At 34.2% G+C, this 23,614-nt stretch overlaps 1 pseudogene; it reads left to right on the forward strand.

Annotated features, from left to right (window-relative positions):
* Positions 1–14,455: 14,455 nt before the first annotated feature.
* On the forward strand, positions 14,456–23,429 carry LOC100776820 (receptor-like protein EIX2; annotated as a pseudogene).
* The last annotated feature ends 185 nt before the right edge of the window (positions 23,430–23,614 follow it).

The raw sequence follows: 23,614 nt of genomic DNA on the forward strand, positions 1-23,614 counted from the left end.
CTTATTTAAATTCTGTTTTTAGATGTAAAGATTTGCATATTTAGTATAGTTTTGTTCTTAAGATCAACTAGTTGTAATTCTCTGATTAGCTAGATCACGTAGATTAAAATTCAAATAGTTGGTAAGTACTTTTAGTTTTGAAACCACATGTTGGGAATCTCTGCAATTTAGTGTGCACTGGATAATACTATTCTCTAATCCAAATCACATATTCGCTTGAATTTATTTACTTGAGATAATGAATGCATTCTTGCATGCCCACTTTAAAATCAACCTTACCTTTAATAAGCATTATTCTTTCACATGTACCCGTTTTGCAACTATGTACAACTTAAAAGGCAAAGAGACAATGCTTGGCTTCATCAAGACCAGTGGCAAGGAACAGGAGCACGATAGCAAAAAAGCATAAGCATGATCTTGTCTGCTATTGGTATTTAAGACCTATAAAACATTGAAAACATTACATCGTGAACATTTCACGTGAATCATTGAAAACTACAATCTATTGTATCCTGAATGAAAGACCATTTGCAGAATTACCCTCCTCTTAAATGCCAAGTTGCCAAATTATTGTTGAAATTTATGGTGTGTGGACTCCAACTATGTATGGCCAGGTATGGAGGCTTCAAAAGTAGGACTTGATCAGTTGCTCAAATTTGAGAGACAATGTGTTCTGCCACAAGACAACGCAAAATCTTTCCGGTGGCAGTCTTGTGCAAAGAATCAGTAATGAAGACCTTTTCAGGGACTTTGAAAGATGCAAGATTCTTCTTGCAATATCTTAGCACCTCTGCATCATCAATGTTTGATCCTTCTCTTGGGATGACAGCACAATATATCTATTAAAAGGTAAAAATAAATATGATCAATATATACAAATTTCAAAGAACTAATAGACACATCATTTGAGCAAATTGCAATCCACAAATTTCTGAATTTTTTTCATTTATTCCTCTCCTAGTACAAACAAGAAAAAAGGTCATATACTAATCTTTTGAGAATTTTGAATTAATTATGAAGATTACGAAATATTGAACACCTTAAGGAAATTTTGGTAATATTGATGAAAAACAGTGAAGGCTATAACAATTTATTTCACAAGCATCTAGGGTCACTGATAACTCTGGAATTCGAGGTCTAGAATCCTCCTTACAGAATTAAGAAGAGAAGATAAGAAGGGTAAGGAAATGCTTGAATATTCTCATTGCCTCGTAATTATTATTACATGGTATTATATAGATGGTTTCCTAACAGAATAGTGCTGAGCTGGCTAAGTAGGAATCATTCTAGAATATAGAATAACAGAATTGGTTATGTATTTCTCTTAACAATTTCCTATTAAGTATGAGGCTGAGTGTGTGAGGCTATTATGTAATTCTTTCTAAACGTAGTCCTTTAAGTAGCTGGGTTTAGTAATCCTTCTTTTGGGCCTTTCTTCTCCCTGCACCCCCTCATTCTTCTTTTGAGCTGAACTCTGATCTTCTTCTTCCTCGGTACCTTCTTCTTCATACCCTGTACCTGTATCATCCCTCGGCCCATGTAGAGTCACCTTGTCCTCAAGGTGATAGTCCTGGCAAAGCTGGTCCCAATCTTCCCACGACGTCTCCTCCGGTGGGAGACCCTGCCACTGCACCAAAACCTGCCAAGGACTATGAGGATCAGAGGTTGCACGACGAGACCCCAGAATGGCAAGAGGGGATATGAGTGGTTGATTCTCGTGAAAATTGGGTGGCAAAGGAATTGAGGAATTGGAGTCTGTCTCGCCCCGAAAAGGTTTGAGGTTCGAGCAATGAAACACCAGGTGGATGCAAACGCCTGCCGGAAAATCCACGCGATAAGCTACGGGCCCGAGCTTAGCTGTGACCTGAAATGGGCCATAATAACAACGAGCTAACTTCACATTGGTTGAGTGATCCCCTTTGGCAGAGGACTGCCTGTAAGGACGAAGACGAACCAGAACCCAGTCCCCAGGAACAAATTGGACATCCCTACGATGCTTGTCCGCGTAAAGCTTCATCTTGTTCTGAGCCTTCAAGAGCTTCTTATGAATTTATTGGAATGTCTTGTCTCTTTCAGTTAAGAGGTCATCTACAGCATCGACCTTCGAAGAACCCACGAGATACTCTGGAAAATTGAATGGCCGGCGACCAAAGGTGATTTCATAAGGGGTAGTGCCCGTGTTTGACATCCATGAGGTATTATGGGACCACTCTACCCATGGAAGTAGTCTTCCCCAACTCGTAGGACGTCTGTGGACAAACGCGCGCAGGTATTGCTCCACGACCCTGTTCAAGACTTCGGTTTGGCCATCACTTTGGGGGTGATAGGCTGAACTCATGCGGAGCTGAGTTCCACTAGCCTTGAATAGTTCCTGCCATAGTTGACTGACGAAGAGGGGATCCCGATCCGAGACTAGGCTTCTGGGCATTCCATGGATTTTCACCACTATTTCCAAGAACAATTTCGCCACCGTGAGGGCTGAGTGGCTCGGAGGCAGCATTCCTAAATGAATACCTTTAGAAAAGCGATCCACTGTAACAAGGATCACAGTGTTGCCACGGTATGCAGGTAAGCCCGTAATGAAGTCTAAAGATAGGTCACACCAGGGTTGACTGGGCACTGGGAGAGGGCAGAGAAGTCCTGCGAGCTTCTTGGTCTCGTACTTCGTGACTTGGCAGTCAACACAGCGAGCAATGAAGCGAGAGACGTCATCGCGAAGACCAGGCCAATAAAAATTTGTCATGAGCCGAGCTACAGTCTTTGCGACGCCGGCGTGGCCACCGGTAGGGGTGGCATGGTATTCTGTCAGCAGGGTGGTGATGATGGGTATTCCCGGAGGCAACCATATACGGCCCTTATACAACAGCAACTTGTCGGCAATGGAGAACTCAGGGTTGTTCTCGGGATGAGTCTGAACATCAAGCATCTTTTGCTGAAATGTCGAATTCGTGCGCAATTGAGCATGGAGCTCGTCTAAAAAAGTGAGACAAGGGACGGAGAGGATGAGAAAGGCCTGAGGAGCACCTTTCGGTAATCGGGATAAGGCATCTGCCGCCTGATTATGAGTCCCTGAGCGATATTGGATATGATAATCATATCCCATTAAGCGCGCTAAATAGGTATGTTGTTCTGGAGTTTGAACAACCTGGGTCATGAGTTCTTTCAGGCTTCGGTGATCTGTTAAGATGGTAAAGCTATGCCCGAGAAGGTATTGCCGCCACTTCTTAACGGCGGTGGTAATGGCGAACAGTTCTCAGACATAGGTGGAGGCCCGGAGCATTTTCTGATTGAAGGGTTTGCTAAAGAATGCAATTGGGTGGCCCTGTTGTGACAAAACAGCCCCCATGCCAATTGCGGATGCATCAGTCTCAACTGTGAAGGGTAACCAGAAGTCAGGGAGGGCGAGAACCGGTGCGGACGTCAAAGCTGTCTTCAAGGTCTCAAAGGCGGTCTGCGCGGCGGAGGTCCAGTGAAGTGGTTCAACGGTGGTAGCCTTAACCAGTGGGGTAGCGATGGTGGCGTACCCGCGAATGAACCGATGATAAAATCCGGCGAGGCCCAAGAAACTGCGGAGAGCTCGAACTGAACGTGGAGTGGGCCACTGTGTAATGGCGTTAAGCTTCGAAGCAACAGGTTGAACGCCGCGGTGAGAGACTAGGTGACCCAAATATTCCACCTGAGGTTGGGCGAAAAGACACTTGGAGAGCTTCAAAACGAAATGATTCTCATATAGCACCTGGAAGGTAGTTTGAAGGTGACGCAGGTGATCGCTGATGGAGACACTGTAGATGAGGATATCGTCAAAGAAGACGATGATAAAGCGTCGAAGGTATGGCCGGAAGAGAGTGTTCATTGTCGCCTGAAACGAAGAGGGCGCGTTACACAGGACGAAAGGCATAACTTTGAACTCAAAGTGCCCATGGTGGGTTCTGAAAGCTGTCTTGGGAATGTCCTCCAGTTGCATGCGTATCTGGTGATACCCTTGCAGCAAGTCCAGTTTGGAGAAGTAACTCGCACCTCCGAGCTCATCCAAGAGCTCATCAATGGTGGGAATGGGGAAACGATCCTTGATCGTTAATGCATTCAATGCTCTGTAGTCCACGCAGAACCTCCAGGTGTTGTCGGACTTCTTCACCAACAGCACCGGTGAAGAGAAAGGACTCTTGCTGGGCTGAATGATGCCTCGTTGGAGCATTGCCTCAACCTGGGTTTCTATTTCGCGCTTTTGGTAATAAGGATACTTGTATGGGAGAACATTGACTGGGGTGGCATCTGGACGCAAGTGGATCTGATGATCAGTCTCTCTTTCCGGCGACAGCGTTGTCGGGTCCTGAAAAAGAATGGAAAATTGATGAAGAAGTTGCTGGACCTGTGGGTCAACGGGAACGGTCAACGGGGGCTCTGAATCCTCAGGAAGCACCGTAATGTGGAAGCAAATGCTATTGGGTTGATCTCGGCAGACACGGCGGAATTGAGGGGAGGAGAGTAATTCGTGTTGAGTAGCAGAATCACCTTGGAGCTCGACTAACCTGTTATCATGGAAAAATTGCATACTGAGCTTAGTATAATCAGTTAGAACAGGGCCTAGGGATTGTAACCATTGCACGCCCAGAATAACGTTAGCGCCAGCGATTGGGAGGACATAAAGATTGACGGTGAACGAATGATGTTGAATGTCGATTGTGGTGGAGTCACAAGTGGTATGGCACTGCAAATGTTGGTCGTTGCCAACGAGGACCTTCAATGGAGTGGTGGGCCTCTGGGGTAGCCCCAATTGGGCCACAAGCTGTTCCTGAATGAAATTGTGGGTACTCCCACTATTAATCAAGACCAGGACAGGGATGCCGGAAATGTGACCGACGAGCCTCAGGGTCTCAGGGGAAAGGTGGCCTGCAAGGGAGTTGCGGCTAATGTGGGCTGGGGTCTCGGGTATCTCAATTGGGCCGGGAGTCGGGTCTATTGGAGCGGGTGGATCTATATTAGAACCCACATGCTCGAGAGGGTCATCCTCATCTGCTATCAACAGGTGAACCCTAGGGGCGCACCGATGCCCCTTATGGAACTTCTCGTCGCAAGAGAAGCAGAGGCCGCGCTCGCGGCGGGAGGCTAGCTCCTCCGGGGTCAGACGGCGGACCGTGGGTGGCGGTGACGGTGATGGACGCGGAGGCAAAGGCAAGAGTGGAGGAAGGGGCGAGGCGCGGGGAGAGGCAAAGGTCGTGAGAGGTGGAGGCTGCGGTGGAGCTACTGGCAACTGGGACTATGCCCGAGGTCGTGGGTTTTGGCGGAAATCAAAACGGAAGTCGCATAGCTTCTCCTCATGGAGACGGGCTAGCCCGGCCGCCTGAGCGACGATGAGGGGTTGATTCACCATCACCTCGCGGCGAATCTCCGGCGCGAGTCCAGATACGAAACAGCTAAGCAGGAATGGAGCTGGGAGTCCGACCACCCTGTTGGCCAATTCCTCAAATTCAGATAAGTACTCCGTGACTGTTGTCCTCTGTGTAAGCTTGAACAAGGACCCTGAGGGGTCCTCATATTGGGATGGGGCAAAACGATTTTGCAGAGCCTGCAGAAAGACGGGCCAGAAGGTGAATTGTCCGTTGCTTGACATCCATTGAAACCAAGCAAGGGCTCTTCCCTCCATATAAAATGCTGCTATAGTGATGCGATTGTGATCCGGGGTACCGTGGTACTCGAAGAACTGGGTGATTTTAAAAATCCACCCAAGAGGATCAGTACCATCAAATCTGGGTACATCTAACTTCATTCGGTGTGAATGTGCAGGTATCGGACTACGAGGTGGAAAGGAAGGAGAAGCAGAGGGTGTAACATGTTGCAGAAGGTCCTCAATGCGTGAAGTAAGCCGGGCTAAGGCAGCCTCGATACGATCGTTGCTGGGCTCGGCCATGGAAGCGGAAGGAGCAATGAAAGCACCAGTGATAACTCTGGAATTCGAGGTCCAGAATCCTCCTTACAGAATTAAGAAGAGAAGATAAGAAGGGTAAGGAAATGCTTGAATATTCTCATTGCCTCGTAATTATTATTACATGGTATTATATAGATGGTTTCCTAACAGAATAGTGCTGAGCTGGCTAAGTAGGAATCATTCTAGAATATAGAATAACAGAATTGGTTATGTATTTCTCTTAACAATTTCCTATTAAGTATGAGGCTGAGTGTGTGAGGCTGTTATGTAATTCTTTCTAAACGTAGTCCTTTAAGTAGCTGGGTTTAGTAATCCTTCTTTTGGGCCTTTCTTCTCCCTGCACCCCCTCATTCTTCTTTTGAGCTGAACTCTGATCTTCTTCTTCCTCGGTACCTTCTTCTTCATACCCTGTACCTGTATCAGTCACTAAGTGCGTGAGAAAGCAAGCAATTCAAGCTGTTGCTAGGTAACAAGTTGCAATTGTTTTTTGTTGGGGAGAATGACATCAAAAGGTTATGAAGTTGCTGACCGTTTCAGAAGTTAATTAGTCATGCGTAGCCAATATTACACGAAACGCTTTTCAGATTTGGTTAATACAAAGTTAGGAAAGTAGTTTTTTGTCACATGGGAATCCAAAGCTAGTTCCATTTGCCAAAAGAGGTTCAAATAAAAATCGTCTGTTCTCAAATAGAAGAGTTTTCTTGTATACCACAAAATGTTGGTACATGATTAGAGTGTGATCTTTGAGGGCAGAAAGTGATAAAAGTTAAATGCCACATAAATCCTCGGTTTGGTTTGACTTTCATGTACATGTTACTAAGAAATAAATAATAAATGTTTTATATCAAAATATATAAGAGATATATAATACAAAATAGTTTGTAGTAATAGTACTTTAAATTGTATTTTGAAAGACTTCTCTATATAAACAGCATTATATAAGGTTCACTTCCATTATTTTTGGAAATGTCTATTTTTTTCACCTAAAGGAGGAAAACATCATGGAGGGAATGTTCTGTAAAAACAATTTGTTCTTCATATCCTTATTTTGAAACAAATCTTTTAAAATTTGAAGTGGTGGTAAAAAAAATTTCAATTTGATTTTTCCTTGCATATACCACATTTGTGTTAAGCAAAATTTAGATTCCCATATAGCATCTCCAATATGCCAAGTACCTATAAACAAATGTAGAATGATTTAGATTTATTTCTTAATTATTGTTAAAATATAATTGAAAAGCATAAAATTATTTGTAAATTTAATATCCTGAATTGAAAAACATAAAAACACACCTACACAACCACACCTACTATTTTTTTTTCAAAACTATCCCCACCTCAATTTAGTGAAAAATTATAAAGATTTTGTGCATTTAAATATAGGTTCCATTTTTTTAATGGACACTTTAGGGTGTCAAGACCTTTCCTAATCCACTCCCCAACCTATTTTTTGTTCAAAGACCATTATTTTTTGAGTATTTTTCAATGTTTACGTGTGTATTCTGGTCACGTAAACTTTTTCTTCCTATTCTTTAGGCTTGTCAAATAGATAGATTAAATAATTTTTTTTATTTAGATTACAGTGGATGGATTATTAAAAGCAATCCGTTAATCATTTATGATCTATTAAAAAGTCGGATAGTAATTATTTTGTTTATCTTTTAATTAGAATACCATTCTGTTAAACAATCAGTTAATCAATTTAGCATCTATAGAGAATACTATATATTTCTGTCAACAGTTAATAAGAAAAAATGATGCAGGTTTATCTTTTATCCTTTCCATAAGATTAATTTATCTTTTAGAATAATCTATCGTTTAGTTTATTTATTTTTAGATTAATTTATCTTTTAGTTTACTTTTTATTCGTGAATACACATATTCAAATAAATAAATAATAAACTATTCAACCTATTCTTTAAAAAGATATTATAAAAGATAAAAAATAAACTAAGAGATTAATCATCGATTATATATCCGTTGAATGAAATTCATCCAATTCATCTTATTTATAAGCCTTTCCCTTTACTTGGTCATCCTCATAACTCACAAGCCACGATGGTATTCATCTTTCCCTTCCTTTAATTATGCGATTCGTTACAATGCAAAGTATTTCTAGCTTTTCATTTTCTGATACTGCTATATATTGAAAACGGGATATTGGAAACGATTTTTGTTTTGGTTTTTCACCCATGATATTACATTATTAATGCTGTGCATGATTCATATTTTAAGGACAACACAAAATGATAGAATAAACATAAAAGTCATTTCTTGTTGGGTTACAAATGGGTTGGGGTTGTATATGTGTGTTTCTCTCATATCCTTCAGAATTCTTGTAGTTATTCCTAACAACAATTAAATTTTATTCTTCTTTTTAGACAACTATCTCTACTTTTTTGGAACAAAAAATTGCATGCAAAGTTATTGATATCAGTATTATCTAAAATAAAAAAATTGAAGCATTTGTACGTCTAACGTTTTTGTGGACAGGCACCAGGAAAAGGAAAAGAAACATAGGGGGAATTGGTGGTGAGGAGACAGAGGCAAATTATAAGAAATGCAAAAGATGATAGGGACAAGATCAGTGAGTTACCTATTCACGTTTTCCTCAGAATAATATTGGAATTTATGAACACAAAAGATGTTGTTCGGCTTTGTGCTTTGTCTAAAAGTTGGAAGGATTTTTGGAAACGTTTAACTACTCTCTCAGTTTTGATTCTTGGGAGTCAAGTATTTTCAATTGCCACAAGTTTGTGTTCGAGGTTTTGTCTGGTCGAGATGGTTGATTCCATTCCTCTACTTAATCTTGAGATCATTCTCCGCACCGACCTCGAACAACTAGATGATATATATCCTGAAATATGGCGTGTCTCACAACATCCAGCAATTGAAAATCTTTCTTTTTGTGAACCATAGATTCCATTTGGTGTTTCCCTCTTCTATTTTTTCTGTCCAACTATGACATCTCTTCGCTTTTCCCCTTCCTGAAAATATGCTGTGTTAAAGTCCTTTGGATTAATAATTCTAACCCGGATCTTGCTTACCCTATTGATGGTTACAAAATTGTGTTTTCAACTCCGAGTCTTGGTTTTCTCACTATCAACAATGTTCATCATGGTCACCAACTTCCCTCCACGTGTAATCTTTCATCTCTTGAAGTAGATATTAATGTCAGTGTTTCGCCATGTTCTCCATTCTTTAAAAGTTTGTTGCAAGTGCTTGCTAATGTTAACAAATTGACACTTTCTTGGAGGACCCTAGGATGATGCTATTTTTAATTTTTACTTTGTATGTTTTGTCTTTTTCGGTATGTGTTTGAAAGTATTTTTTTTCTCTACGATTTTAAACTTATTATCTATTCTAATAAAGTGCTGAAAGTTATATTCCTATTTCTTGCTTAAATAATTTAGTAAATATTTCTTTTATTTCCCTTTCTTTCTGATGCTCTCTTGAAAGAAACTATAGGATGTTATATATATTGTGGGGAGTGAAAAACACAAACTTTTCTTATATATTCTTTTGAACGTTTACTTAAAATTCTTAAGGTGAAGATTTTTTTTAAATTGTTTAGTTTTTTATTTCATTTTATTATTAACTTATTCCTTTTTTTTTTCGGTCCAAGATTAACGTATTCCCTTATGCTCTCTTACATTAGATTATAGATTGTTACACTGTGAGTGCTCTGTTTGCTCTGTTTGTTATATATGTTGTTTTTAATTGACTTTTACGTAAGATTAAAGTTTTTAATTATAAGAAACTATTAGAGTGAAGCAGGGGAACAAAAATCTTGCATTGATATTAAGAAATACATTCTTTGGTGATGCAGAAACAATGTTGTGCCATTTGCAGAGCATTATTTGAGAAAATAGTATCAAATAACGACATAATCAATTGGTGTCGTTTGTGTGTGTAAAATAGAAAAGCAAGTAGCATAGCAAGAGCAGGAGTTTGAATAAGAAATAAATGTTGAGCATGTTAAATCAACAAAACAAAATTGAAAATAATGATTTAAGAATATGGCTGAAAACAAGGATGTGATCCAACACTAAGGTAGAAAATAAAAGCATATCAGTCAAATGGCAAGCCAGGACAGAAAAATATTTATTTAGTACTTTGCATAGACTAATAGTGATTAGGAAGGGAAGGTGGAATCTGGGTTTGTGGAGTAGGTCTAAATTCCTAATAATTTGCATATAATATTTCCGTTATGTATTTTTAATATTTGTTAACATGTTTGTAATCTTTTGTTTATTGCAATCAATTACTTATCTCATTTTATGCACATGTAAGTAGTAAATTTATAAAATATTTTTGTCAATTTTATAAGTTAGTTGTTTTTGAAGGAAAATGAACATTGGGGAAGTTGAAGTTTCCTTGCTGAGCTGTAGTCTTAACAAATTCCTAACAACAAACCTACAGGAATATGTCCTACCAGTTAGACGTAGAATAACCAATTGATATCCTTGGACCTTGGGAAAAATAATCTTTGAGTAACTATTCCAACATAATGCAGTGACATGTGGTTCAAGTTGAAGAAGTCAGCCCTTAATATGGCTGGACTTTGTGGATTGTCCAAAGGTTCAAGGTGAAAAAACGGAACACCTTGAGATGGACTTGATGGAGTGGGCTATGGGTTGGGATATCATGAACTAGTACACTTGATTTTTTTTTTAAAAATGTTGAACTTTTATTGTTTACATAACAAAAATTTAATGAAAGGATTGATTATAATAGTTAAAATTTGAATTTTAATGACACCAAATTTTCATTTTAAGCAGTTCTATTGAAGAAAGGCACTTGCGGCAGTATAAATAATAAAAAGAAGTAAGTTTAATATGCAGAAGCAAGAAGCACTTATACAATTAACTTGTTTCATATATGTGTTGCATGATCATGAATTCCTCCATTATTTATGCGTTGCATGCTTGAATCTCTCTTGAAATGAGATCTCAAATATTCACTTGTTGTTGGGTAATGAAATCCAAGGTCCGATTCCCTGGTGGTATTCGAAACCTCACTTTTTCAAAATCTTAACTTGTCCAAAAGTTCATTCTAATATTCTATACCTGATTGGTTATACGGTCTTCGTCATCTCAAGTATCTGGACATAAGGTACAGCAACTTGCATAGGACTATTTCTTATGTTCTAGGAAAATTTTCTCTTGTTGAACTTGATTTATCAATCAATCAACCTGAAGCAACCATTCGAACTTCTTTGGGTAATCTATGTAACTTAAGGGAGATTGATTTCTCATATCTCAAACTCAACAAACAGATTAATGATATTTTAGAAATTCTAGCTCCTTGTACTTCCCATGGACTCACAACACTTTCAGGAAATTTGACGGTTTGTTACCGTTCAGGGGCAAATCTTTTCCATTTTTTTACCATATGGAAGTATTTTCTTAAATTATTTTTTAAAAGAGGATAAGTTGTATTAGTTGTTACTGAGTTAGAAGTCGTGATATCGATTATGATTTATTATTTTTTTCTTTTTTAACGGAAATCATAAAATTATTTATGACTTTAATGTCATTTTTTATCTACAACTTTAAAGTTATTATTTTTTTAAAAATTTTATGAATTCAAAGTTGTAAGTGTGACACCCTTTACCCCGACATATATATAAATAAATAAAATATATAAAAATATCGGTAACCAAATTCACACAGGTAAAAGGTTCACATTCACTTCACTATCATCAATTAAAACTTATTAAAACATATTCGGCTCAAAATAAGGCCGTCAAAATTTACAAAAATATTTTTGTTAAATCAGTGAGATAAAATAAAGTAGACTAACATCATGCAATTAATATAAAACTTATGTCCCACAGTCACATCCTATCAGAGCATTGTGTCCCGACGTCCTTCAGCACAAGGTTTCTTAAATCACTTCACCTAGCCATCTGCTCCCCCGTATATAAGGTTCAAGATCATCACAAGATCCAAACACAAACAACACACAAGAAGTGAGTTATCACATTCCTAACTAATAGAGAAAAATAAAACAACATATAGGTATAAATATTATATAACAAAATACAATTTACTTGAGCATAACTCACGTTATTTCACCACACATCTCATTCGTTTTCACAACATTTGCATACTCAATAGTCAAAACACAATATCATCAAATCAATCAATATAGAACAATACACAAGCGTTATGCAGCAGATATACTAAGACTCAATCTTATATGCAATGTAGTACCATGTCAGTGAAAAATCTCGTCGCCCTTAAAGGGTCTTAACATTAACTCATCGCCCTTAAAGGGTCTTAACATTAACTCATCGCCCTTAAAGGGTCTTAACATTAACTCATCGCCCTTAAAGGTTCTTAACATTAATTCATTGCTCTTAAATGGTCTTATAGTCGTGTGATTGTACAATCTATAGTTTACAACTCAAATGCACACAACATCTCAATCACGTGCATACTCAGTTTATCACATACACTCGATCTCAATTACAATGTTATAATATCAAAATAGCATGTTGTCACACCTCATGAATCATATTCACTTTACCTATGAACTATGCAATACTTGACATGGACTATGTGAAGTGTCCTAAGGTTCAAGATGAAAAAATGGAGAACCTTGACATGGACTTCATGGAGTAGTCTATGGTTCAAGTTGGAAAAGTGGGGACCTTGATATGGATTTGGTGGAGTGGCCAGCGGTTTGTCTAGGAGAAAATTTTGTTTTTCATTTATTTTATTTTGAATGATAAAAAATTGATAGTTTAAAATTAATTATGGGTTCAAATTGCAAGTAATAGAATATTTGAATTTTATAATCCAAGACTTTTTCTTATTTACTTAACACAGGTGTAACAAAAGGATTTGATGTAAGCTACTCAAATATTAAAAGAATTATTAATATTTTTGTAAGATAAATTTTTCATTGATTTAAGAAATTATATATGGTAAACTAAAATAAAAAATGTTCATTATTTTAGTATTTGGCACAAGAATAAATTATATTTCTTTGTAGATTGTTTAAGTTATCGTATGAATTTGTTTTTTTTTTAGAATATTAAATTGAACATGAGTATTTTTATGATTGTTTAAATTTGGCACTTGCAATTATTTAAAAAGTAAAATGGAAATTAAAATTATGTTTCTCCTCTTATTTACATTGATATCTTGTAAAAAATACAAAATACGATACTGGTTTTTTTGAGAAAAAAAGTTAATATTCTTTTTCACACTTCTTTTTATATAACTAATTAATTTTTATATGATAAAGAAAATAATATTCAGGTTTGAATACAATTAGAAATACATGACACGACAATCTTTCCAATTGATGACAATTAAATTTAGTCTTTTTTCATATATGAGAGAATATTATTTTGTGAATTGAAAAATTGATCAAAATTAAATAGCTAGATTGTAACAAGAGAATCTTTTTTTTTATATAGATTTTTGAATTGAAATAGTCTTTAAAGTACACCATTTTCCTATAATTGATTTATTCATCAATTATATATTTTTTTTCTTGCTTGACGTAACTTGCAACATTTGTTGTGAATGACAAGGAACTTGATAGGAAGATAGTGCAGTGACCTACGGTTAAAGTTGAAGAAGTCAGACCATAACATGGATGGACTTTGTGGAGTGTCCAAAGGGTTCAAGATGAACAAATGGAAAACCTCTAGATGGACTTATGGTGTGGGCTATATATGTTTAATTTAGAAGACAATTTTCTTTTACATTATTTTTAGTTTGAATATTGAAAATTTAATAATTTAATATTAACTATGGCTTGGGATATCATAAAATAGAAGACTTGATTTTTTTAAAAAAAAATTGGACTTTTATTGTTTACGTAACAAAAGTTTAACGAAAGGATTGATTAAATAATAGTTAAAATATGAAGTTTAATGACACAAAATTTTCATTTAAGCAGTTCTATAGGGTAAATTAATATAAAATGATTCTTATTTATTTTTGTAAAAAAAACTGTACCAAAAAGAATGTTTCTTATTTTAGTATTCAGCACAAGAATAAATCATATTTCTCTGTTATTAATTTTGATTTCTTTTATGAATTTAGTGTACATAGGAATTTTAAAAAAGGAGATAGATACAGTAAATGCATAATTTTTCGTATTCTAAGAATTAATTCGGGAGAATTGGATAATTAAGTCGATAATTTTAAAAAGCCAGCTTAAAAAAAGAAGTGAATTACAATGTTAAAAAAATATTTTAGTATTTGGCACAATAATAAAAAAAGGCAAAAAAATAATGAAAGTGAAGAAAAAAAATAGGCTTAAAATATAATTGTTGTCTTTTTTTTTAATATGTTATTTTATTTTTTTATTTAAATATTTTATCTCTTATTTTTTTAAAATCTTGTAATTTTAGTCTATTTATTTTTTAATTGAAATATTTTTAAAAAAATATGTCATTTTAGTCCATTTGATAAAATTCTTGTTTTTAAATTAGGATATTTTGTCCTTTAAAAGACAATAATATGACTGGACTTTGTGGAGTGTCCAAAGGTTCAAGATGAAAAAATGAAAAACCTTGAGATGGATTTGATGGTGTCAGCCATGGTTTGTTTAGAAGACAATTTTCTTTTACATTATTTTTAGTTTGGATATTAAAATTTTAATAATTTAATATTAATTATGGGTTGGGATATCATGAAATAGAAGACTTGAATTTTTTTTAATAAAATGTTGAACTTTTATTGTTTAATTAACAAAATTTTACAAAAGGATTGATCAAATAATAGTTAAAGTCAATAATTAAAAAAGGAGATAGATAAAGTAAATTCAAAATTATTTCCTATTCTAAGAATTAAGTCGGGAGAATTGGATAATAAAGTCAATAATTAAAAAAAGGCAACGTAAAAAAAGAAAAAAGAAAAGAAAGGCGCTTGCATCAGTATAAATAATAGAAAGAAGTAAGTTTAATATGCAGAAGCAAGAAGCACTTATACAATTAAGCTGTTTCATATATTCTTGTGTGATCATGAATTCCTCCTTTTTTTATATTCTTGTCTTTGTCCAGCTTTGGTTGTTCAGCTTACCATGCAGAGAGAGTGTGTGTATCCCAAGTGAGCGTGAGACACTTTTGAAGATTAAGAATAATCTCAATGATCCTTCAAATAGGCTTTGGTCTTGGAATCATAATCATACCAACTGTTGCCACTGGTATGGAGTCCTCTGCCACAACGTCACTTCCCATGTTCTTCAGCTTCACCTCAACACTACGTTTTCTGCTGCTTTCTATGATGGCTACTATCACTTCGATGAGGAAGCTTATGAGAAATCCCAGTTTGGTGGAGAGATAAGTCCTTGTTTGGCTGATTTAAAGCATTTGAATCACTTGAACTTGAGCGGCAATTATTTCCTTGGAGCAGGTATGGCAATTCCTTCTTTCCTTGGGACAATGACTTCCTTGACTCACCTCGACCTCTCTCTTACTGGATTCATGGGGAAGATTCCATCTCAGATTGGGAATCTCTCCAATTTGGTCTATCTTGACCTCGGAGGTTATTCTGTCGAGCCTATGTTAGCTGAAAATGTAGAATGGGTATCAAGTATGTGGAAGCTTGAATATCTTCATTTGAGTTATGCAAACCTATCCAAAGCATTTCATTGGCTACACACTCTCCAATCTCTTCCTTCTTTGACCCACCTAGATTTGTCAGGATGCACACTCCCTCACTATAATGAACCATCCTTGCTCAACTTCTCATCTCTGCAAACTCTCCATCTTTCCTTCACTAGTTATTCCCCTGCCATTTCTTTTGTCCCCAAGTGGATATTCAAATTGAAGAAACTTGTTTCTCTTCAATTATGGGGTAATGAAATCCAAGGTCCGATTCCTGGCGGTATTCGAAACCTCACACTTCTTCAAAATCTTTACTTGTCTGGAAATTCATTCTCATCTTCTATACCTGATTGCTTATATGGTCTTCATCGTCTCAAGTTCCTCAACCTAGGGGACAACCACTTGCATGGGACTATTTCTGATGCCCTGGGAAATTTGACTTCTCTTGTTGAACTTGATTTATCAGGTAATCAACTTGAAGGAAACATTCCAACTTCTTTGGGTAATCTCTGCAACTTAAGGGACATTGATTTCTCAAATCTCAAACTCAACCAACAGGTTAATGAACTTTTAGAAATTCTTGCTCCTTGTATTTCCCATGGACTCACAAGACTTGCAGTTCAGAGTTCACGACTTTCAGGCCATCTGACAGATTATATTGGGGCATTTAAAAATATTGAGCGGCTAGATTTTTCCAACAACTCAATTGGTGGTGCTCTTCCTAGATCATTTGGAAAACATTCATCATTAAGATATCTTGATCTGTCTACTAATAAATTCAGTGGAAATCCATTTGAAAGTCTTGGATCACTCTCTAAATTGTCATCTCTTTATATTGGTGGCAATCTTTTTCAAACTGTTGTCAAGGAAGATGATCTTGCAAATCTTACAAGCTTGATGGAGATTCATGCATCAGGGAACAATTTCACTTTAAAAGTAGGTCCCAATTGGCTTCCTAATTTTCAGCTTTTCCATTTGGATGTGAGATCATGGCAGTTAGGTCCCAGCTTTCCATCGTGGATTAAGTCACAAAACAAACTTGAATATTTAGACATGTCTAACGCAGGGATTATTGATTCTATTCCCACACAGATGTGGGAAGCACTTCCTCAGGTTTTGTATTTAAACCTCTCTCATAATCACATCCATGGTGAGAGTGGGACTACATTAAAGAATCCAATATCTATCCCCGTTATTGATCTAAGCTCAAATCACTTGTGTGGTAAATTACCCTATCTTTCAAGTGATGTGTCTCAGTTAGATCTTTCAAGCAATTCATTCTCTGAATCCATGAATGACTTTTTATGCAATGATCAGGACGAGCCAATGCAATTACAATTTCTGAATCTTGCATCAAATAATTTGTCAGGAGAGATACCTGATTGCTGGATGAATTGGACATTTCTTGGGAATGTAAATTTACAAAGCAACCATTTTGTTGGGAACTTACCCCAATCCATGGGTTCCTTGGCAGAGCTGCAGTCTTTACAAATTCGTAACAACACATTCTCAGGAATATTTCCATCCAGTTTGAAGAAGAATAACCAATTGATATCCTTGGACCTTGGGGAAAATAATCTTTCAGGATGTATTCCAACATGGGTTGGAGAAAAGCTCTTAAAAGTGAAAATCCTTCGCCTTCGATCAAACAGTTTTGCCGGCCACATTCCAAATGAAATATGTCAGATGAGTCATCTTCAGGTTTTAGACCTTGCAGAAAACAATCTGTCTGGCAATATACCGAGCTGTTTTTGTAACTTGAGTGCCATGACACTAAAGAACCAAAGTACATATCCTCGTATCTATTCTGAAGAACAATATGCTGGTAGCTCTTACTCTTTCAACTATGGAATAGTTAGTGTGCTACTATGGCTGAAAGGAAGAGGAGATGAGTACAAAAACTTTCTGGGTTTGGTAACAGACATTGACCTGTCAAGTAACAAGTTATTAGGGAAAATACCAAGAGAAATCACATATCTAAATGGATTGAATTTTTTAAACTTGTCCCATAACCAATTGATTGGTCATATTCCACAAGGTATTGGTAATATGAGATCGATACAAACCATTGATTTTTCGAGGAATCAACTTTCTGGTGAAATCCCTCCAACCATTTCAAATTTGAGCTTTCTCAGCATGCTAGACTTGTCTTATAATCATTTGAAGGGAAATATTCCAACAGGAACTCAATTGCAAACATTTGATGCCTCCAGCTTTATCGGCAACAATCTATGTGGTCCACCACTGCCCATAAACTGCAGTTCCAATGGGAAAACTCATAGTTATGAAGGAAGTGATGGGCATGGAGTGAATTGGTTTTTTGTTAGTGCGACAATTGGATTTGTTGTGGGATTCTGGATAGTGATTGCTCCTTTACTGATTTGTAGATCATGGAGGTATGCCTATTTTCATTTCCTTGATCATGTGTGGTTCAAACTTCAATCTTTTTACTCATGTAGTATCAGTGTTTAGTGTTGCTTAGAATACACCGATGTTGTATCATTGTATTGGCAGGTTGATCAATTTATGTCAACAAATAAATTTAAACAAACTAATCCATTATATTTCAATTTTCAGTAATGTTATATTTAATGGATAAGAGTTGTACCGTGGGAATTGTTGTCATTGCATCTAAATACACAAGTGTATCTATTTTTTTTTAAGTTATGTTTCTTTGAAATTTATTCATATGTTTGAATCTCTCTTGAAATGAGATTTCAAATATTCCCTTGTTGTTGGGTAATGAAATCCAAGGTCGATCCGATTCCCTGGTGGTATTCGAAACCTCACACTTCTTTAAAATCTTGACTTGTCTCAAAATTCATTCTCATATTCTATACTTGATTGGTTATACGGTCTTCATCGTCTCAAGTATTTGGACCTAAGGTACAGCAATTTGCATAGGACTATTTATGATGTCTGGGGAAATTTGACTTCTCTTGTTGAACTTGATTTATCAATTAATCAATCTGAAGCAACCATTCGAACTTCTTGGGGGTAATCTCTGCAACTTGGGGGAGATTGATTTCTTATATCTCAAACTCAACCAACAGGTTAATGATATTTTAGAAATTCTAGCTCTTTGTATTTCTCATGGATTCACAACACTTGCAGTTTCGAGTTCACAACTTTCAGTCAATTTGACTGCTTTTTACCATTCAGGGATATTTTTCAAATTATTTTCCAAAAGACAATAAGTCTTATCAGGTGCTACTATATATGAGTTAGAAGTCATAAAATCACTCTTTTTTAATGGAAGTCATAAAATTATTTATGACTTTAATGTAATTTTTTTTATTTGGGACTTCAAAGTCGTTAATTTTCTTTTTTAATTTTACAACTAGTCTTTTTTAATTTTTTTAACTTAAGACTTTAAAATTGTAAGTTTAATTTTTTTTATTTTTATGACTTTTGAAATTGTGTTTCGTTTTTTTTACGTTTAAATTTTTTAATTTTAAAATTTTTTACTTACTTATATTTTATTTTATTTTTTTTAATTTTTTTCAAAAATTATAAAAAATTATTTATTTCATTATTAAGTAAATATTTTATTTATTCATTTAAAAAATAAAATTCTATAACATTATTTTAAATTTATCTAAATTTTAAATATGTAAAATATATTAAATAAAATAATATTAAAAAACATAATATATTTTAAATAAAAAATATTAAAAAATATATAATATATTTAGTAAAACCATAAAAAAAATATAATACAAATCAAATAAAACTAATAGTATGAAAATTTTCCATTTTAATTATTTTTTATTTATCATATTTGGTTTATTTAAAATTTAGATAATCTTTTAATAATGTCATTGAATTTTTTTAAAAAATGAATAAATAAAATATTTATTTAATAATCAAATAAATAAAATTAATAACATTTTAAAAAAATATAACAAAATAAAAAATAAAATACAAGAAATTAAAAAATTCTAAAATTAAAAACTTTAAACTTAAAAAAAAAAACAAAATGACTACAAAGTCGTAAAAAGAAAAATAAAATAAAAAAACAAAACTTATCACTTTGATATCATAATAAAAAAAACTATTGACTTTGAAGTCGTAACAAAAACACAAATGTTGTAATTGATTACCGGCTTCAAAATTTGAATTCAAATTTCTAAAGGATGTTACAAAACGTTTAAAACTTCTGGTAATCGATTACAAGCCTTGTGTAATCGATTATAGGCTTTAAAATTAAATTCAAATTTTATAAGAGCATTTTAGAAATTAATTTGATTTGATTATGGGTAATCGATTACCAGAGAGTAAATATCACTAATAGCGCCAAGAATGAGAATGAACATAATTTTCAGCAACTTTGATATGTAGACTCTAGGTTAGTATTAAAAACATAAAACAAAATATTATTGTAAACATAAAGATGAAAATTATTGAGTCTAACCTTTTTTATGAAAAGAGGAGAGTATAAGGGAGGAAAGGAAGAACCAATAGAAAAATCAATTTTTGATTCAAAATGTTCTTGCCCCTGTAGCTCAATGGTACGTAGAGACTTCAGTCTTGCAAACTGAAGGTCTGTAGTTGCACACTATGGGGGCATCCAATATTATTAATTTTTTTCACTTGATCATGAAAAATAATGTTGTGTTATGATATAAAAACATCATACATAATTTTCAGCATGAGATAGTTTCTGTATGAGGACGCAGTATAGGAGCAATCTTTTTGTTTTCTTTCAAACATAAAGTATCGCAGGTAGTTTGGAGCAACAGGTTCTCCATTGACTAGTAGTAGTAGCTAGTGACCAAACTTAATTCCTCATTATCATAGCCATCATACAAACCTAGCTCACACTGTTCACTTGCATCGATATGATCTTGTCTAACTATCACACCATAAAACACTAAGTGTATTGATCAATTAATGTAATCTTATTTTAGTTTAATTGGAAGTTTTAAATTTTAATCTTAAATATATAATTACATTAAATATTTATATATAAAAACGTATCATCTATAATAATTCTATTTCTATTGAACAAGTAGATTATCTTTAATAAAAAAATACCTTGTGATTTAGAAATAAAAAACTATAACACAGCATCAATTTTTACATTGCTAATTAACTAAAAATAATTCTAATTTTTATCATTGAATGCATGAATTATATATTTGACATACGGTTCTATCTTAATTAAATTGATCTAATATTGTAACAAAAACAAATTGATCTAATATTGTATGTAGTTACTTTTGTTTTCTATTTATTTTTATCTTTTATGAATACGCATCTAAAAAACATTTTCAGAACTGAACACACAAAATGATATACGATTATAAATTGTCTAATAAATTATAAGTTTTGTCTTTCATGTATGCACAGGTGTGTTTCTTCCCAAATTGTGTGCAGTAGCAGAAGGTGCAAATGCTCGTCGACAAATGGGTGAGATCAAAAGCTCAGGTATGGTGGCATTGCTCCACAACCTTTTGATGATGTAGAGCTCTCAGATGAATCTGCCATTGCTCCATTCCCTCAATACTAAGTAGTTTCTCAGACTCTTCCCATTGAAAACCAGTGTAGCCAGCTTTCATTATTTTTGGTTAATATTTATAAATTGTTCTTTAGTACTGATTGGTCTGAATAGTGTGATAGATTCTAACTTTTTAAATGAATGATTAAGAATTTGAATTTTATCAACTTTTAGTTCTTCATCCTTCTACGAAAGTGATTATTAGTCTCTCAATTATCTTTTGGGCGGTCTTAATCTATAATTCTGTTTGTCATTGCTCAGTCACTTTCATAAATAAAAAATCACTGTTAAATAATGATGATGTGATAATCATATGATTTCTCACTTGGGTTATGACGTAAAAATCATGTGATAAAACGTTGTTAAGGTATTACAAATATTTTGTCATCAGTGTAAAACTGTCAAAAATTAAAATTTTGAAAAAAAAAGAAAAAGAATATATAATAAACAAAATCAATAATTCACAATACACAAATTAACCTTTTAGCATGTGATTATTATATCAAAATCTTTTTTTTTTTGGTACCTTTTCAATTTGTCATTCAAGTCTAGAAGGACCTATGTGTGGACTTCTAAAGGAGTCCATTTATGAGTGAAAATTTTCAAAATTTGTTTATCGTATCGTAGAAGGCTAAGTATATAGGATTTTATATTGCTATTCACATTACCCATGTGGGTAGAAAATTAGAAAATTCTAGAAGTATTCTTTTTACATAAATATGATTTTGTTATACAAATATACAATAGAATTATATTTTTATTACATTGTTTGGGACACAATTCTAGAAGTAGTTCTTTGTGTTCGGTTTCAAAATCATTAAAAATTAAACTCAGTTTATGTTTGGAGTTTTTAGTTTCAGTTTATTTTAATTTTTAGATTTTAAAAAATTATTTAATAGATAAAATAATTTAAATATTTAATCTTATCACACTCCAATATAAAATCATGTAATATTAAAAAAATATTGACACAAAAATAAATAAAAAAGAATTAAACATAATAAAAATAATTAAAAAATATTATAAAAAATAACAGTAAAGGTTAAAACATAAACAATAATCAATAAATTAAACAAAATTTTATTGTTTGTTGTATGTGATAAAAACCATTTCAGAAAGATGTAAAAAATCAACTTAGTGCAATTTTTGTTGAACATGTTTGTATTTCGAAATTATATTTTAAAATGGAAAATTGAAAATTGACAATCACCCCTAAGGCGACCTTAATTTTTAAATAAGTAAAAAGTATTGTATGTGTGGTGCACAGGGCAGAGATTAATATAAAGCCATGGCATATTTTGTTGGGAGGGTTGAAAGAAGGCACTACGAGGATACCATGGCTGAACAGAGAGCCTTATGCTTACTGGAAAGGTAATCCAGCTGTTGCTGAAACCAGACAAGACCTCATTAAATGCAATGTTTCTGAAAATCAAGATTGGAATGCTCGTTTATTTGCCCAGGTATCACACTTCTTATTAGCTTTGTTTGATTACACTTACTGAAAGTAGTTTTATTCTTTGGATATGAAAAAATTAATTTTGTACGTAATATTTCTTATAAGCAAAAGTTTCATTATATAAAATTGGCTTAAGCACATGGTGTGCAGAAACTAGAAATAACAGGCAAATTCAAGCAACACAATGGCCAGTACCAATATTGTATATAACATTATACACTTTTTTAACTTTTAATCTTTTATTAATACACAACTTAAAAGTACATTCAAAATCAAAGGAAATAACCTGTTATTGAACATTACTGATTTTTTCCTTCTAAACAATATATTTTGTCTGTTAATTGACTCACAATAAAGCCACATATATAGCTTCCTTCTTGACAAATGAAAATTTTGTTTCAGGATTGGTTTCGAGAATCACAAGAGGGGTTCAACAAATCAGACTTGCCAAGTCAATGCACTTATAGGTATAACATTAAAACTGTCCATTCATGCTTCAGTTATAATTATATGTAATAATATATTTTTGTTATTGGATATATAAGTTCAGTTTATCAATAAATAAATGTTTCAATTCAATCATGATCGTGCAGATATAAGGTGTACATTGAAGGTTCTGCTTGGTCAGTCAGTCAAAAATACATTCTGTCATGTGACTCTACCACTCTACGTGTACGGCTACATGTTTCATCTCCTGAATTCATATGCTAAACTCTTCAGATACAAACCCTCCATAAGTGCTAATGCTACAGAACTATGTGTGGAGTCAATGGTTTGTGGAGCAGAAGGATCAGTAAAGAAATTTATGATGGAATCATTGGTCAAGGTTCCTGCAAATACCGACCCTTGCACCATGCCTGCCCCTTTTGATCCTCCAACTTTGTATTCAACATTACAGAGAAAGGAAAGCTCAATTCAACAAGTTGAATCATTTGAGAAAAGTTGTTGGGATAATCAAACCATAACATCTTAATGAATATTTGTTTTTCCATATTCAACTTAACTCATTCATTCTTAGACTATCTTGGGAGGATACAAGTAGAATCTAGATTATCTTGTACTTGGCTAAAGAAACCATATCATGCTTGACGAATTATCAGTTTTAGACTTTACGAGGAAAAAAAAATTAGTTTGTTAATTTTGTAAATATGGATACCA

Source organism: Glycine max, chromosome 16 (assembly GCF_000004515.6).
Source record: "Glycine max cultivar Williams 82 chromosome 16, Glycine_max_v4.0, whole genome shotgun sequence".
In the NCBI taxonomy this organism is placed as follows: Eukaryota; Viridiplantae; Streptophyta; class Magnoliopsida; order Fabales; family Fabaceae; genus Glycine; species Glycine max.